The sequence below is a fragment of the Leopardus geoffroyi genome, chromosome C1, assembly GCF_018350155.1.
Source record: "Leopardus geoffroyi isolate Oge1 chromosome C1, O.geoffroyi_Oge1_pat1.0, whole genome shotgun sequence".
Lineage (NCBI taxonomy): Eukaryota > Metazoa > Chordata > Mammalia > Carnivora > Felidae > Leopardus > Leopardus geoffroyi.
Genome location: NC_059328.1, coordinates 1,097,814 through 1,112,065, shown reverse-complemented (window position 1 = coordinate 1,112,065; position 14,252 = coordinate 1,097,814). Strand labels below are relative to the sequence as shown.

Genomic DNA, 14,252 nt, shown 5'->3' with positions numbered 1-14,252 from the left:
TTCCGAAGACCCAGGGCCGCGGGGCTGGCACCTGGGGGCAGCCTGCTCAGAGGACCCCTCTGTGGGGCCGTCACTGCCTCCTGAACCACGCACAAGACAGAGCAGCGCTCGGCCCAGCCTCGGGGACCCCACACCGTGAGAACGCGCCCGAAGTTCTCGCAGATCAGCAACGTCGTGTCTGACTGCGACGGAGCGTTTTTAGCAGGTAGAGATGTCACAGGAAAACCACATCTAGGAGCCTGAACACACGCAGCCATTTCCTAGACGCTGAATTAAAAACCAATTCTTTTCCAACAGGCAGATTTTAACGCAATTCAACCACTAAGTGACATGTCCAACTGGAAACCGGCTGCACGTTTAGAGGCGGGTGAGGCGGGGCCCAGCGTCTGGGTCGCCCGCAGGTTCCAGGGGACCGGAACCTTCTATCACATCAACCTCACCGAGACTGCCACAGCCCAGGGACGAGAGCCCGCGGGCTTCACCCTCCGGAGCAAGGCCACAGGGGGCGCAGGGCTGGGGCTCTGCGGGGAGCCGAGGGGGCCAGCGGAAGTGCTGGGGGCCTGACTGTCCAACTCATTGTGTGGTTTCCCATCACTCGTGGGTCAGCAGGAAAAAGCCAAGACCACAAAGTGAGAGACGGAAACTCTTCACAGAAGCATCAGCAAGGAGACCGTCAGGCGGAGACCCCCACAGAACAGGGCGGGGCGGGGGGCACCCTGCCACGTCCGCTGCTCAGCCTCACGGTGTCGAGGGGCCCGGAGTCGTCCTCCACAACCACTCCAAACGTCACAGTCTTCTCTGACACAGCACAACACCCCCGTGACACGGGGCTGAGCTCAGGAGGAAAAGCCCAAGCGCCCGGGACCAAAGATGAAGAAAGCCCTGTGATGCGTCAGCCACGCTAACCCAGGGTAGCCCGCGGCGACCACCAGGGGCAGACCCCCAACCACCTGTACCGGGAGGAGGGAGACCGCCGAGTCCCCAGCCCACCCGCGACTACGGAACGGGCCCGCGAGGACCTGTGAGAGCCCCCGGCGGAAGCTGAGATGAGCGGAGTCCGGGGCCAGCACCCGGCCCCGGCCCCAGACGCAGGGAGCGGGCCGGCCCCCAGGGCCTCGTCCGCTAGAGCAACGGGTAGAAATGCTGTAACAGCCCTAGCTCAAAATGAGTAAACACGCAAAGAAAAAAATGCGAGAAAAGAGTAAGACATCAAAAAAGATCACACAGATTGGAAAAAAGCAGAACTTTCCAGAATAAAAATAGTTCTCAAGGAAATTATTCAAACGCAGCGCAGAGAAAAACGAGATGAAAACACGAGAGGTGGGAACAGACGTGAAGAGACAGGGAGGGATTCCAGGAGGAGAGAGCAGGGACGGTGGCCAAGAACCTTCCGGGACTGGGGAGAGGCAGGCCCTCAGGTTTCAGAGGTGAGGCAGAAGGGGGACCAGAATGGAAGTCTGACACTCCAGGTTCAAGGTCAACACCGTCATGCCACCACCGACAAGTTCAAGCGGGCGCCACGTTTCTGGGGCCACGACGTGTGGGGACACATCAGCATCCGATGTGGCAAATCCCCACAGACGCGGGGGCCCGTGACGGAAGCTGGGTCCTGAGAGCAACGGGAACAAATGTCCCCAACACATGCCCTCTGGCGATCACGTGGCACTCTCAGTGGGTCCAGGGGTCTGCACATCCTTGAGCACAAGGACATATGAACACGGGGGGACTCCAGTCACACCTGCCTGTCCACGGACAGGCACAAGGTGGGCGAGAGGTGGCCTGCAACGCACCGCCCACAGCCGCCCCGTGCTGCTGGGATCTCCCCCCGTGGGGCATGCCGGGCTCTGCGACGGGCAGGGAGCCCCCCGCCAAACCCCCCGGGGAAGAGCCCACCAGGCACAGCACGGGATGGCGTCCTCTTCCCCGCCCGGCCTGCGATCCCTGCTCGGCCCCTGAGCAGGGGCAGGGCCTCCTGGCCCATCATGTCCTCTAACGGGACAGGAGATGCTCTGTGACAGAGTTCCACCGTCTCCTACGGGTAAACTCTGAATCCCCAGCTGGAGACACCCTGAATCAGCCCAAGATCTACATTATGGACTGTTCCTGAAGATTTTACAGTTCTAGAATATGCACAGCTATTTTTATAAGTACCATTAATATTTTCCACGGGATAATTCATGTTTCATATTATACTTAAATTAACCTATTTCTGATTATTGTGGTACAGGGGAAGCAGATTAAATTTGCAAGACAACGCCAAACCTCAAAATGAAGTGAAAATAGCAATTTTAAAGATTCACCTTGATCTTTTAAAAAAAACTTAAGTAGGTCAACTCTTCTGCGACTTCCACGCTGTTGAGAGTAAGCCGGTCCCCTCTAAGGAAACGCAGGTACCGATGCTAGACCTCGCACCCCTCGCCCAGGAGTCGGACCTCACTAGGGCCAGAAACCCTCCTCGCCAGGGCTCTGGCACTCATGGCACCAGCTGGTACTTTCCTTCCCCAAGGACGCCCAGACCCCTGCCGCTCCTGGCCTGGCACCACGATGGAAGGACGCTCCAGGCTCCGGGGCCCGCCGGGCTCGGGGATCACCTACCGGCCGGTCTGTCAAAACACAAAGAAACCCTCAAAAGCATAGGGCGACTTCGGGAGGGTTGGGGGGCCCATACGCCGTTCCTGCGGCCCAACTGCTCTCAGGAGGGGAGGGGGAGGCTCACCTCCACCGGGCCAGGGGGTGCGAGACCCCGATCGGAGACGCCCACTGGAGCCAAGACGGAGAATGGGTTCCCACGCAGAACGTCCATCCTGACCCCGTGGGCCCCCCCACGCCCCTGCAGAACCTCACCGGTAGCATCAGAAGGTGCGTGGGGGGTGCCCAGGGGGACAACGTCGGGGGGGATGGACCCTCTCCTCAGAAGTCACTGGAAAGTAACTGTCGGAAGGACTGAGAACAAAACAGGACTCCAAGAACAATGAAGCCATTCTGAAAATCGATGGTTTTTGTTTCAGGGCTTATTTTAATGCTCCCCAATACTCTTGTTTTGGGGGAGCTGGTGAGCGGGAGGGTCCTTCCCCAGCGCCCAGCTGTCACGTCCGGCCTCCCGCCCCCACCACAGACGACGAAGACAAACACGCCCTCCATCCAGAGTCACCAGAGTCACTGCAAACGCTGCACAGAGCGCGGGCCGCAGCGGAGGACGCGCGGCTCCCCCGGCCGGCTGGCTAAGACCCGGGGCGGCAGGCCCGTGCCCCACGGAGGCCCCTCCGGAAGGAGGGCCGCCCCTCCTCCCCCACCGGCCTCCGCACAAACAACCAGCAAACTCGGGTGGCCCTAGCAGACCCAGCCCAGGAAGGGAGGGCCAGGGGCAGCACGGCCTGCAGCTGCCCGGGAACCTTCCTGCGGACACCCCAGCTGACCGCGGCCCCCGGCCGCCCCGGCCAGTCCCTGCCTCTGACGTGGAAGCAACAGGGAACACTGAAGGCAGAGAGGGCAGCGGCCACCTCCTCCTGCCTCCTGACCCCCACCCACCCCTCCCCCACCGGGGGCTCCCGTCACCAGCCCCTTCTCTCGCCTCCCGCACCTGCCACCAGGACGTGCGTGGGCCGCCGTGGCGCTGCCCCCCTCACCACCTGTGTGGTGTCTCCATCGCCTCCCACGTGGACAGCACCCTCCCTGCAGGTCCTGGTGACCCTCTGACCTTCAGGGGTCTGCAAGCCCTGTCTGGGGTGTGGACCCCACACAGCCCTCGGCTGCTCTCCTTAAATCTACAGGTGACCTCCCACACGCCCCCATCACCTGACCTTGTGCTCAGGACAAAAACCACATCCCTGATTCACACTGACGCCTGTCATGCTCACACAAGGAACGTGGGCGAGCGCGTGTGCGTGTACGTAGTGTGTGCAGGCGTGTGGGCGCACGTATGTATGTTGTGTGCAGGAGTTTGGGCTCACACACGTATAGCGTGTGCGGGCGCGTGGGTGCGCCCATATAGGACGCGTGCGGATGTGCATCTGTGAGGTGTGTGTGGGCGTGTGCACGTATGTCCAGCGTGTACGAGCGTGTGAGGGCGCGTATACTATGTGTTGTGTGACCTGTCATCTGTCAGAGGTGGAAGGCCTCAGAGAAAAGGCGCCGGGCGAGAAGGTACTTTGGGGGCTGATACGGGGTGTGGGTGACACAGTCTGAAACAAGGGGATCCCGACGACGACTTCAAGGAGGGGTCAGGTCAGCTCTGTCCCCACCCCAGGGGCCTAAGGGGCCTCTCACAGAGCAAAACGTGAGAAGACGCTTCTTTTGAACACAAATGCAGTCAGGCTGCCAGGGGCAGGGTCACAGGTGGCCCTGGAAAGACGGACACCCCCTCACGTCCCTGCAGAACATCGGCCCAGATGCCGGCCAAGGGGCGGACGGAGACGCTGCTGAATCCTCAGACCCAGCCAACACGGAATTCAAGCCGAAGCCACACCCGCAGGCCTCGGGGACCCGGCGGCCTCCTGCCTCTGGCCGCCTTCCAGTAAACAGCCTTCTCACTCCTTGAAACTCTCAACCTGACGCCAGCCACAGGTCTCAGGACGCCGGTGCCTCTCCCAGGGCCTTGGCCAGGAGCAGAGGGGAGGCGTTTAACCTCAGAGAGAGGAACCGGCAGGCAGACAGGACACGCGAGAGGCGGCCCTACCACAGTTGCTGACCCCCGAGGCCACCGGCCCCACGTGAGGGCTGTGTCCCCGGCCACGCACCTCTCCAGGTGCCATCTCACCCCGTCACCCGCCCCTGCAGGAGCAGCAGCTGGGCCTGGAGAGCCAGCAAGCCCAAGCCTGCCAAGCCTCCGTGCAGAGAAAGCCTTCCATCCGCTCAGCCCCTCTTCCCACGCACAAAGGCTCCAAGGCTCAGCACCCTCGATGAATTATGCATAACAGCTCGATTATGACGGAGCCGCGGGAGGGCTGGCATGGGGGCCCGGGATGGGGGAGGAGGAGGAGGAGGAACCTGGCGGCGGGCATCCTGGAGGAGGGGGCAGAGACACTCCCGGCCCAGCGGGGCGGCCGCATCTGCGTGCACGCCTGCAACACGGGCACAGCGCTGGCTGGCGCACTGGTAGGGCCAAAGGACAAAGAACTCCAAACTCCAGCCCACGTCTGGATCCCAGATCCTGGCTGGCTACCACCTGAGTCCCAAGGGCCCTGCCCCAACCCCAAGAGGCCAACTACCACCAACCAAGTATGACCTCTGACTCCATCCAAGCACAGAGAGCCGCTGCTAGCCCTGGGCAGTGATGGGCAAGCCCCCCACCCCGGGGTAACCGGAGGAGACACAGGGCCCCACAGGCCCCAGCCCCACGCCTCCCTCCCTAGCGCCCAGGAGACACACACGGGAACGGTGACATTCGAGGCACTTCACCCACCAGACCTGCATTTCAGTGGTGACCCTGCAGCCAATTCACCCTGCAAGCCACCAAGAGCAAAGGCTTCAAACCAAGTAGCGGGCGAGAAGGATGAGGCATCTCTGCTCTAAAACAGCCCCCCGGCTGCCCCCCACCCAGGATGAAGCCTGCAGCTAACACACACTCAGGGGAGGTACCCCCTGCAGTGGGCTGGGGGGGTGGGGAGCACTGCCTGGCTCCAGGCCCTGCGTCCCTGGGGCAGACCCAGCAGTCCCCCTCGAGGCGGGGCCCGTGGCACAGAGTCCGTGGGTGATGTTTCCGGGAGTCTAAGGTGCCCACCCCGGGAGATCACCACTTCCCTCAGGCCACGAAACTTCTCCTGTGAGGAGCCAACACTTTCCAGTCTTCAGGGTCTAAATAAAAACACATCCCCTTGGGGCGCCTGGGTGGCGCAGTCGGTTGAGCGTCCGACTTCAGCCAGGTCACGATCTCGCGGTCCGTGAGTTCGAGCCCCGCGTCAGGCTCTGGGCTGATGGCTCAGAGCCTGGAGCCTGTTTCCCATTCTGTGTCTCCCTCTCTCTCTGCCCCTCCCCCGTTCATGCTCTGTCTCTCTCTGTCCCCCAAAAAATAAATAAACGTTGAAAAAAAAAAAAATTAAAAAAAAAAAAAAAAAAAAAAAAACACATCCCCAAGTGACGTCCACTCGGAACAGGAAAGTCCGCCAGGCCCCCCAGAGCCTAACGCTCACATGAGGAGCGGAGCACCCCTTGTAGGACATCTGGCCTCCACAGCAGCTCCGGAGGCAGGCGGAGGGTGGGAATGAGGGTCTGGGGAGGCCTGCCCTCTGGGTGCTCGCAAGCTGGGCCTCTGATGGTTTCTTAATCTAAAAGTTAAGACGTTCCCCCCGGCTGGCTCCAGGGGCAGGCAGCGCGCACACGCGGTTTAATGCTCTGCGGACGTTGTCCAGGGATGCTCGGTAACCTCTTCTTCGATAGAATGTTCTGTATCGTGGAGTCTGATGGGACAACGGGGCGTGCATGGAGCCGGTGACTCCAGGGAGGTAAAGCAGCCAGAGTCAGGGGCGAGACCCTGCGTCGCCGCCGGGCACTCCCAGCCCCAGGAGGCCAGGGCTCCGCCCCACACGCAGCTGTGGGCCGTCCTGGTCCCCCTGCCCAGCTGAATGTGTGGGGAAGCGGTGGGGGGGGGTCGGGCAGGGTTGAGGGTACTGGTGGCGCGTGCATGTAGCAGGAAGTGACAGAGAAATGGCCGAGTCAGCTCTGTGCTGTGTTTCCACTGTTCCGGGTAATAAGGAAATACACACGCGTGTTCCAGGCACAGAACACAAACTGTGTGATGCCAGTGACCCTGCATTCGAATTACATACTCTCGTGTGTGCACTTAAAACTGGCATCTCACAATATAATTTTTTTTTCAACGTTTATTCATTTTTGAGAGACAGAGAGAGGCAGAGCATGAGTGGGGAAGGGGCAGAGAGAGAAGACGACACAGAATCCGAAGCAGGTGCCAGGCTCTGAGCTGTCAGCACAGAGCCCGACGCGGGGCTCGAACTCACAAACTACAAGATCACGACCTCAACCTACTGAGCCACCCAGGCGCCCCTGGCATTGCACGATATAAAGCCCAACAGTAAAACTTAGGGCAGTAACCTAAATTTTTTAATTTTCCTTTACCGGAAAGGACCTTAAACAGCAATGAAAACCACTGCGACAAGCTGGAAAACACTGCAGAGAAGAGGGAACCTTCTGTGTCTGGGTTTGGGCACCTTCTCGCTTCCCCGACCGGGGCCCCGCACGGTCCTTGACGTGCACATCAATGCGGGGCCTGCAGTCACACGGCCTCAGCGGTGGCCACCGTGGTCCCTCAGGATCCTGGGCAAAGGCTTCCCACAGAGGAAGTGTGGGACCCGCAAGTGTCGCCTGAGAGGCCGCCCAGCCCGGCGCCTCGCGGCTGAGCCTCCCCTCACACCAGGCATGGGACCCTGGAAGCCATTTTCTAATCTGTTACAAAACAAAATCTTCCAGAGCTAGAGTTTTAAGCCCACTTGTTAACACCTTGCAAATCCATGCAAAATCCAGCTGACGTCAGGGAAGATGGAAACTCACTGGAGAGAGTGAGAGCAGAGGCCACACCCGCCCGCAGCTGCCGGGCTCTGCTACGCCCAAGGCCACCTCTGAACCGGAGCCAGAGAGAAGCACGCTGCATCAAACTGCCCAGCGAGGCTCAAGAATATTCCAGTAGGTCCACACGGGAATAAAACTACACATCAGCAAGATCAAAAAGGTTTTCTGTGCTCCTAGTTCAACTTACAAAGTACAACCGTTTCTTGCTCCTGTCACCAGGAAGGCCTCGTGTGCGTTCGTGGAGAAAAGCATGCGTGTCTCCCTAAACTCCCCTCTCTGCACTGGCCACTGGCGGGGACAGTCTCAGAACGGAAACCGAGCACCGACCCACCCTCCGGCCAGGGACACAGAGGAGCGCCACGTCCAGGCCCACCTTTCCACCCCCAGACCTCCTCGGGGCGGCAGGTAATGGAAGGGAACTCACCACCCCCCCCTCCCCGGAGGTATTTGGGCAGCATAAGTGCCTGAGTTCCCGGCCAGGAGGAGACCTTGCCTCGGCGCAGAGGCCTGGGGACCCTCCCTGCTGTGGATCGCAGGCCAGCAGGGGAGGGGCCCTTGGGAGAAGACACCTGTGGAGCTGGTGGCCCAGATGAGCAGGGGGACGCTGCCTCGGCCCCTTACCTTTGCGGTGCCTGGCACACCGTACGTGCAAAGAGCACCGAGCGGGGCAGGGTGACCCAGAGCCAAGCGAGGAGGCTGCGGCTGGGTGCGAGGGATCGGAAGGGAAGTGTGGGCAGGAAGGGAGAGAGACCCTGGTCTGGCCATCACCGGTCATCACCGTGGCGCACTGGCAAGACCCTGTGGGACTGTCTCCACCCAGCCGGACACTCCCGCCACCAGACAGGGGCTGTGGGGGGGGGGGGTGGTGGTGGTGGTCGCGGGGCAGATCCCCCCACCCAGGGCAGATCCCCCCCCCCAGGGCAGTCAGCAAAGGAGGCGGGTGTGTAGGGGAGAGGGAGCCATCAGGCTGCAGGGGGGCTGCAGGGCGGCTCTGGAGACCAGCACTTTCTCTGTCCCAGCCAGGAAGAGGCGGCCCCGCCCCTGCCAGAGCTGTTTTGCTTCCTCAGCGCCTCCTCCCCTCCTCCCCTCCTCCGCCTCCTCCGCGCGGCAGTGGCGGCAGCGCCTCCTTGTTTTCTCTCCATAGAAACCGACACAACAGCCCAGAGGACAGGGGGGCGCTGCCGGGCCCGCAGGGCCGCCTCCACTTCCGGGCCGTGGCAACGAGGCTGGCCAGCAACCGGCAAAGTCACCGGCGGAGCGTCCCAAGCGCCAGGGCTGAAAGACGGCCGGCGGGTCCGCCACCAGAGGAGTGCGTTCTGATCGCGGACACGGCCCAGAAGCAGGCACTGGACCCCCCCACCAGGGCTCTGACCAGCGCGCAGAAAGGCAGAAAGGCAGGGCCACCACAAGGGTCCATCCCGAGCAATGCGCATTCTCCCTAGGAACCCAGCGAAACAGCACACTCTGCAAAAATGCACGTGTCACTCTCAAACAAGGTCTCCAGGGGGCCTGGCCCCTCCTGTCTGAGGTGGGGCGGGCAGGGGACGAGAAGCCTGATGGGCTCTGGGCCACCACTGCCTGCAGCCCTGACAGAGGTGGCGGTGGGGGCGACACCAGGCCCACGTGGACCCTGGCTCACAGGGACCCCTAAGAGGGCAGGACGGTGTGCGTGAGAGAGGCCTGGGGCAGGAGACCTGAGAAGAATTCGGACCACACCAGCTTTTCCCTCTGAGAAATGGGTCGACCCAGGCTCTGCTACCTCCGAGGTGCCGACGCAGGGAGAACACGGCCCGCCCTACAACAGGGACCGGCCCGTAAAACAGAACGTCTCCTAGATTTCCGAAACTGGTCACTAGGCCCAAAGACCCCCAATGCCCCCTTCCTGACCGTCCAAGGACGGACTCCAGGCCCCCCGCACCAGCAGGAGAGGGGGGCTGGGAGCAGGCCCGCCCAGGATGGCGGGCCTGGCAGATGGCGGCAGCCTGGGCTCAGGTCACCAAGGTACTCGCCAAGGCTGCCAGGCCAGTGTCCGGTGACATCCCTGCACCGGGGGGTCTGGCCTGCCACCTGACCACCCACCGCCCCCTCCTGGTGTCTACGCCCCTCGCGGCATGGAGCCAAAGGCCACGCAGGGAAGGGCGGGGTCTCCCAGGAAACCATCTGGCGACGTCAGCAGCCCGGCTGGGCGGCAAGGCCGAGAGCCCCTCCGCAGACCCTGGAATAACGCAGCAGGCAGCTGGGACGGGTTCACGGAAGACGAGGGCGTCCATGGTTCCCGACAGCCCCGTCTACCACAGACCGCCGGCGGTGACCCCTGCATCGAGCCTGGGGCCGGCTCTGCTCCTTGCGGGGACTGGCCCACCCGGGACCCCTGCGCGCTGACCCTCACCTCCTGCGACGCCGCACTTCGAATATCTACTTACACGGATCAGGGTCTCCTGGTTTTGTTTTTAAATATCCAACAGCAGCCTCTCCCGGGTCGTGCTGCAGACCAGGCTCGTCTGAGATGGGTGAGGGGTCGGGCAGCGCAGCCCCCGGGGCGCTTCCAGGAGGAGCACTTTCTGTAGGCCACCAGGACCCCACAGCCAAGAGCCCGCCGGGCTGTGCAGGGGGAGTCACCCCTGAGAGCACACTTCCAGGAAGCCAGGCTCCTCCGGTGAAGACCGGGCATGCCCAGGCCCCTCTCTTGGGGATGGTGACAGGAGGGGCTGTGGGGCGCCAAGTGTCTCCTATTCGGCCGAGGACACAGACGGCTGGGGGCGGGGGTCCCCACCGAATCTGCTTTTTAAAGGACCCCCCTTTCAACAGCTGAAAGGAAACAGCTCACTGTCTCGGGAGAGCTGCGAGTAAGCAGGCCGCGCAGGCCCTCGGTCTCCCCCACAGGACACTCACAATGGACCAGAATTAGGGAGAAAGAGCCCTTCTGTGTGCAGGGCTGGGACTGCGGGTTTGCCTTGGCGGGGGAACAACTTTCCACTGGCCGTGCCCCTCCCCCGCTCCGTCCACTTGCAGCTGGGGCTGTCCTCAGAGGGAAGGAGGCATTTCCTGTGCCCCCCCATTTCCCAACATTCTTGGCAAGCCCAGAGAAGAGCAGGCAGCAGGAACAAGGAGGGGGCCGGGCAGGCCCCCGGCGCAAAGGCGTGGGGGGGGGGGGGGGAGGGTTGGCGGACACGGTGCCCAGAGAAGGTGCTCGCAGAAGGCCAAGGGGGCAGATGGGGGAGGGGGGGTCTGCCCCCTCTGTAGTGGTTTCCCTCCCGCCAGGGTGTCCGTCAGGCCCACACTCCCCAGGAGGAAGGCTGAGCAGCCAGAAGGCGGGGGTTTCGGGACAATGGCTGAAACGCACGCCTGGTCTCGTGGGGGGCTGGGGGGGGAGACAGCTCTCCAGGACCGAGAGCCAGGTAGGCAGGAATTCAGGTGACTGTCCAGTCACTGGCCACTAAGTCCCCCCAAAGGGTCACGCACAACAGAAGTGGGGGTGGGAGGGCTCCGCCAGCCTCTGGCATCTCCACTCCCCTCTGGGCTCGGAGGAAGCCCCGAGGGTGGCCCTGGGGCCTCAGAGACACTAGGCCCATGGCAATTGCTCAAGAAACACCCGCAGTGTGTGAAGGTAGGAGGTAAGGTCAAGGGAGGCCAGTCCGGCCTCGAGCAGAAGCATGGCTCCACCCAGCTGCCCTCTCCCACCTCCTGCCAAAGGCCACAGGAACACCTTGTCTCAGACACCTTCCCTGTATGCTGCCACAAAGCTCTGGGTGTCTGGCCTGAGCTTCCTGGGGGTCAAGGCAAGGGCCGCAACAGTAGTGACGACCCTCCGGTCCAAGGCACCGGGAACGGGAACACAGCCCTCAGGACTCCGACAGCACCACCCCTCCAGTGGACGCCCAATCCGTGGGGAGGCCTGGATGGCTTCTCCCTGCACGGAGAGGGGCGTGCCCAGCTGTCACAGGAAGCCCAGCTTAGTCTGGCTGAGACAAATCAGGGTCCCCACGCAAGGCCGGGGCTGATCTGCAGGGACGCCCACTCCCTGGACACACCTGTGCCCTGCCAGCAGACACAGAGGGGATGGACAGGGGCCATCGCGCCTGACTTGCACGTCTGCTGGGGCGCCAACTGTGCACCTGTCAAGAACTAACCAATGGAGGCCACGTGGTGGCCCGCAGCTTGGACTTCGGACGCAGGAAACCCACGGCTTATCTCAGGCTTGCTGAACTTGCACAGCCCCTCCCCAGGACCCTGGCTTCTACTCAGTCTCCTCCCACTTCTCCAGAGGCCTATGGGCCCAGCACGGCATCGGTCTCTGGAGCAGAAGGAAAGGCCCACTGCTCTGAGGACAACGAGCCGCTCTGGTTAGGGACCCACCGCATAGGGATTTCTCTGCTGGGAGCGGTCTTTAAGTCAGCTATACAAATCCACAGATTTTCAAAAGGCCACTAGTCTGGTCCCAGGGCCTTCCCCCCCCCACACACACACCCCCCATCTTAGCTGCTGAACCTCACAGCCTCCCAGCAAGGATGAACAACCTGAAGCCTGAACCAGCACACGCACCCACAGCCCGCTCACTGCCGTTCAGCTTACAGGCTCAAACTTCCAGCGACCAGGTGCGGCCACAGACTCCACCCTATCTCAAGAGCAGCCCCCCGCCCCCACCGGCGTCTACTGGCACACTGAACGTGAAGGCTTGGCTCGGGCAGCTACTTTGGGCCATTGAGGCAGGAAGCAGAGAACAGGACCGGTAGGCAGGTCTGCCCCCGGGGGAGGAGAGACAGAGAAGTACAGGCCATGCTCTGCAGTTGTGCTTGCCCCCTGGGCCCCTTCGTTGGGAGTCTCCCCACGTTTCAGTCACCTCAATACCCTTCTTGCCGGGGAAGCAAAGGACAAAAGGCGCCGACACTCGACGCCCATTACAAACATACCAGGGGCACAGGAGCCCCAGGACCCCCAGGACCCCCGATTCCAGAGCAAACGGGAAAGGTCTCAAAGGCCGGGTCCTGAATATATCGGGACAGAAGCGACAGGAAGAAGTCTCGGTCCCTTCCACAGAAAACCAGCAGAGCCGACGAGTCGTGAGAACAGAGCCACCAGGAAGCCGACACTCCCGGGAGAGCTCCAACCTTCACAGCTGCCCCAGGCCGCCCGTTCCACGCGCCCGCAGGGGAGACCACGGCACCCCTCCTGCGCACAGCCCACACGCACCACTGGCCCCAGGATGCGGAGTCCCTGCGGGCCGCCCCAGGCAGCAGGAGCAGGTGGCCTCCAGGCTCCCGACTTGCCTCTGGGGTCCGGGCCGCCTGCATAAGGCTCCTTTCTTGAGATGATCTCTGACTGCAGCAGATGACCTCAGAGAGCGGAGAGGGGTCCCGGTGCTTTGACCCACCGTGTGACGCCGCTAAGCCGGGCCCCCAGGAGCAGGGGCGGGGCAGACCCCCTTTAGAAGCTCAACGTGGGGGATATGGAACCCGGGCCTCGCGCCTGGGCTGTGGGTGGTGCAGCGAGTGAAGGAGGTTTTGGGGGCCTGAGCAGACACCAGCTCCTAGAGGCTCCTGTGCACGAAGGCTCTCACAGGACAACTCCCCAGGATCACAGAGGAGAGCCCAAACCAGCCAAATGAAACTGCTCAGTCCTAGGGTCTCCGCGGCCCAAGGTGTCCGGGGACTGTGGACCGGTGTGCACAGGCCTCTCCCACGGAACCTGGGGCAGGCAGGGCTGCACGGTCCTGTCCCCACCGCAGGCCGGGCCCCCTCTGCAGCTTCTGGCAAACACTTAAAGATGCGGTAGAATGTTTATGGAAAAACCAAGCCCCCTAAACCCTTCTCCTGCCCCGGGGGGCTCAGAGGGGCAAGCCCCCCGACCTAAGAGTGCAAACTCAGACCCCAGCCTGAAAGCAGGCCGGAGGACCACCGAGTACCCTGTGGTCCCGCCACGCCTATCTCGGAGGAGCCTCCTCGGCAGCACCCGGGGGTGGGGGCGTCCTCCTCGCGGGAAAACAAAGAGGGAGCTCTGTGACTCCGCAAGCTAGCGGGGGACCCACACGGCCTGTGGTCCTTCCCGAAACGTCTCTCAGGACGGGACCTGACCAGGGTTCCCACCTCTGCCCCAGGCCAGTCGGCCTATTGCCCTCCCACAGTGGGGCCCCAAGATGATCCCGTCTGGCTGGACAAACCCTGGCTGTCTCCCACGTGGCCGTCTCCGCCCAGGTGGGTGAGCGGTGCCTGACCCAGGAAACTCTGAGCCACCAGAAAAGAAAGCAAAGGACGGCGCGGATCCGACATGACCGAGGCACCGTGCCCCCTGGAAGAGGAGGCCAGCGGGCGCAGCCACACGCCGGCCACAGGCAGGGCGAAAGGATGGGTGTGCCGACCCCACACCCGTCATCATCAGGGAACTGCCACTCACAGCCACCGGAGCCACCAGCTCACACCTGCCAGACTGGCTTCAATCAACAACACGGGAAACAACAGGTGTCGGCGAGGATGTGGAGACAGGGGGACCGTGCACCGTTGCGGGGAGTGCACGCTGGTGCGGCCACTCGAGAGCAGTGTGGAGGCTCCTCCAAAGTTAAAAATACGAGGGCGCCTGGGTGGCTCAGTCGGTTAGGCATCCGACTCTTGATCTCAGCTCCGGTCAGGATCTCATGGTTTGTGACACGGAGCACCACGCTGGGCTCTGTGCTGACAGCGCGGAGCCTGCTTGGGATTCTCTCTCTCCACCCCCTCATGCCCCTCCCCCACCTCTCA

At 62.4% G+C, this 14,252-nt stretch overlaps 1 protein-coding gene and 1 long non-coding RNA gene across 5 annotated transcripts in view; one reads left to right on the top strand and one right to left on the bottom strand.

The window, feature by feature from the left end:
- Positions 1 to 14,252, bottom strand: part of SKI (SKI proto-oncogene) — a 70,673-nt gene that overhangs the window by 18,001 nt on the left and 38,420 nt on the right. The window lies entirely within an intron of this gene.
- On the top strand, positions 7,096 to 9,592 carry LOC123597046. The gene is made up of 2 exons (XR_006711929.1): positions 7,096 to 7,926; positions 8,666 to 9,592. It is a non-coding gene; the product is annotated as an uncharacterized LOC123597046 (long non-coding RNA).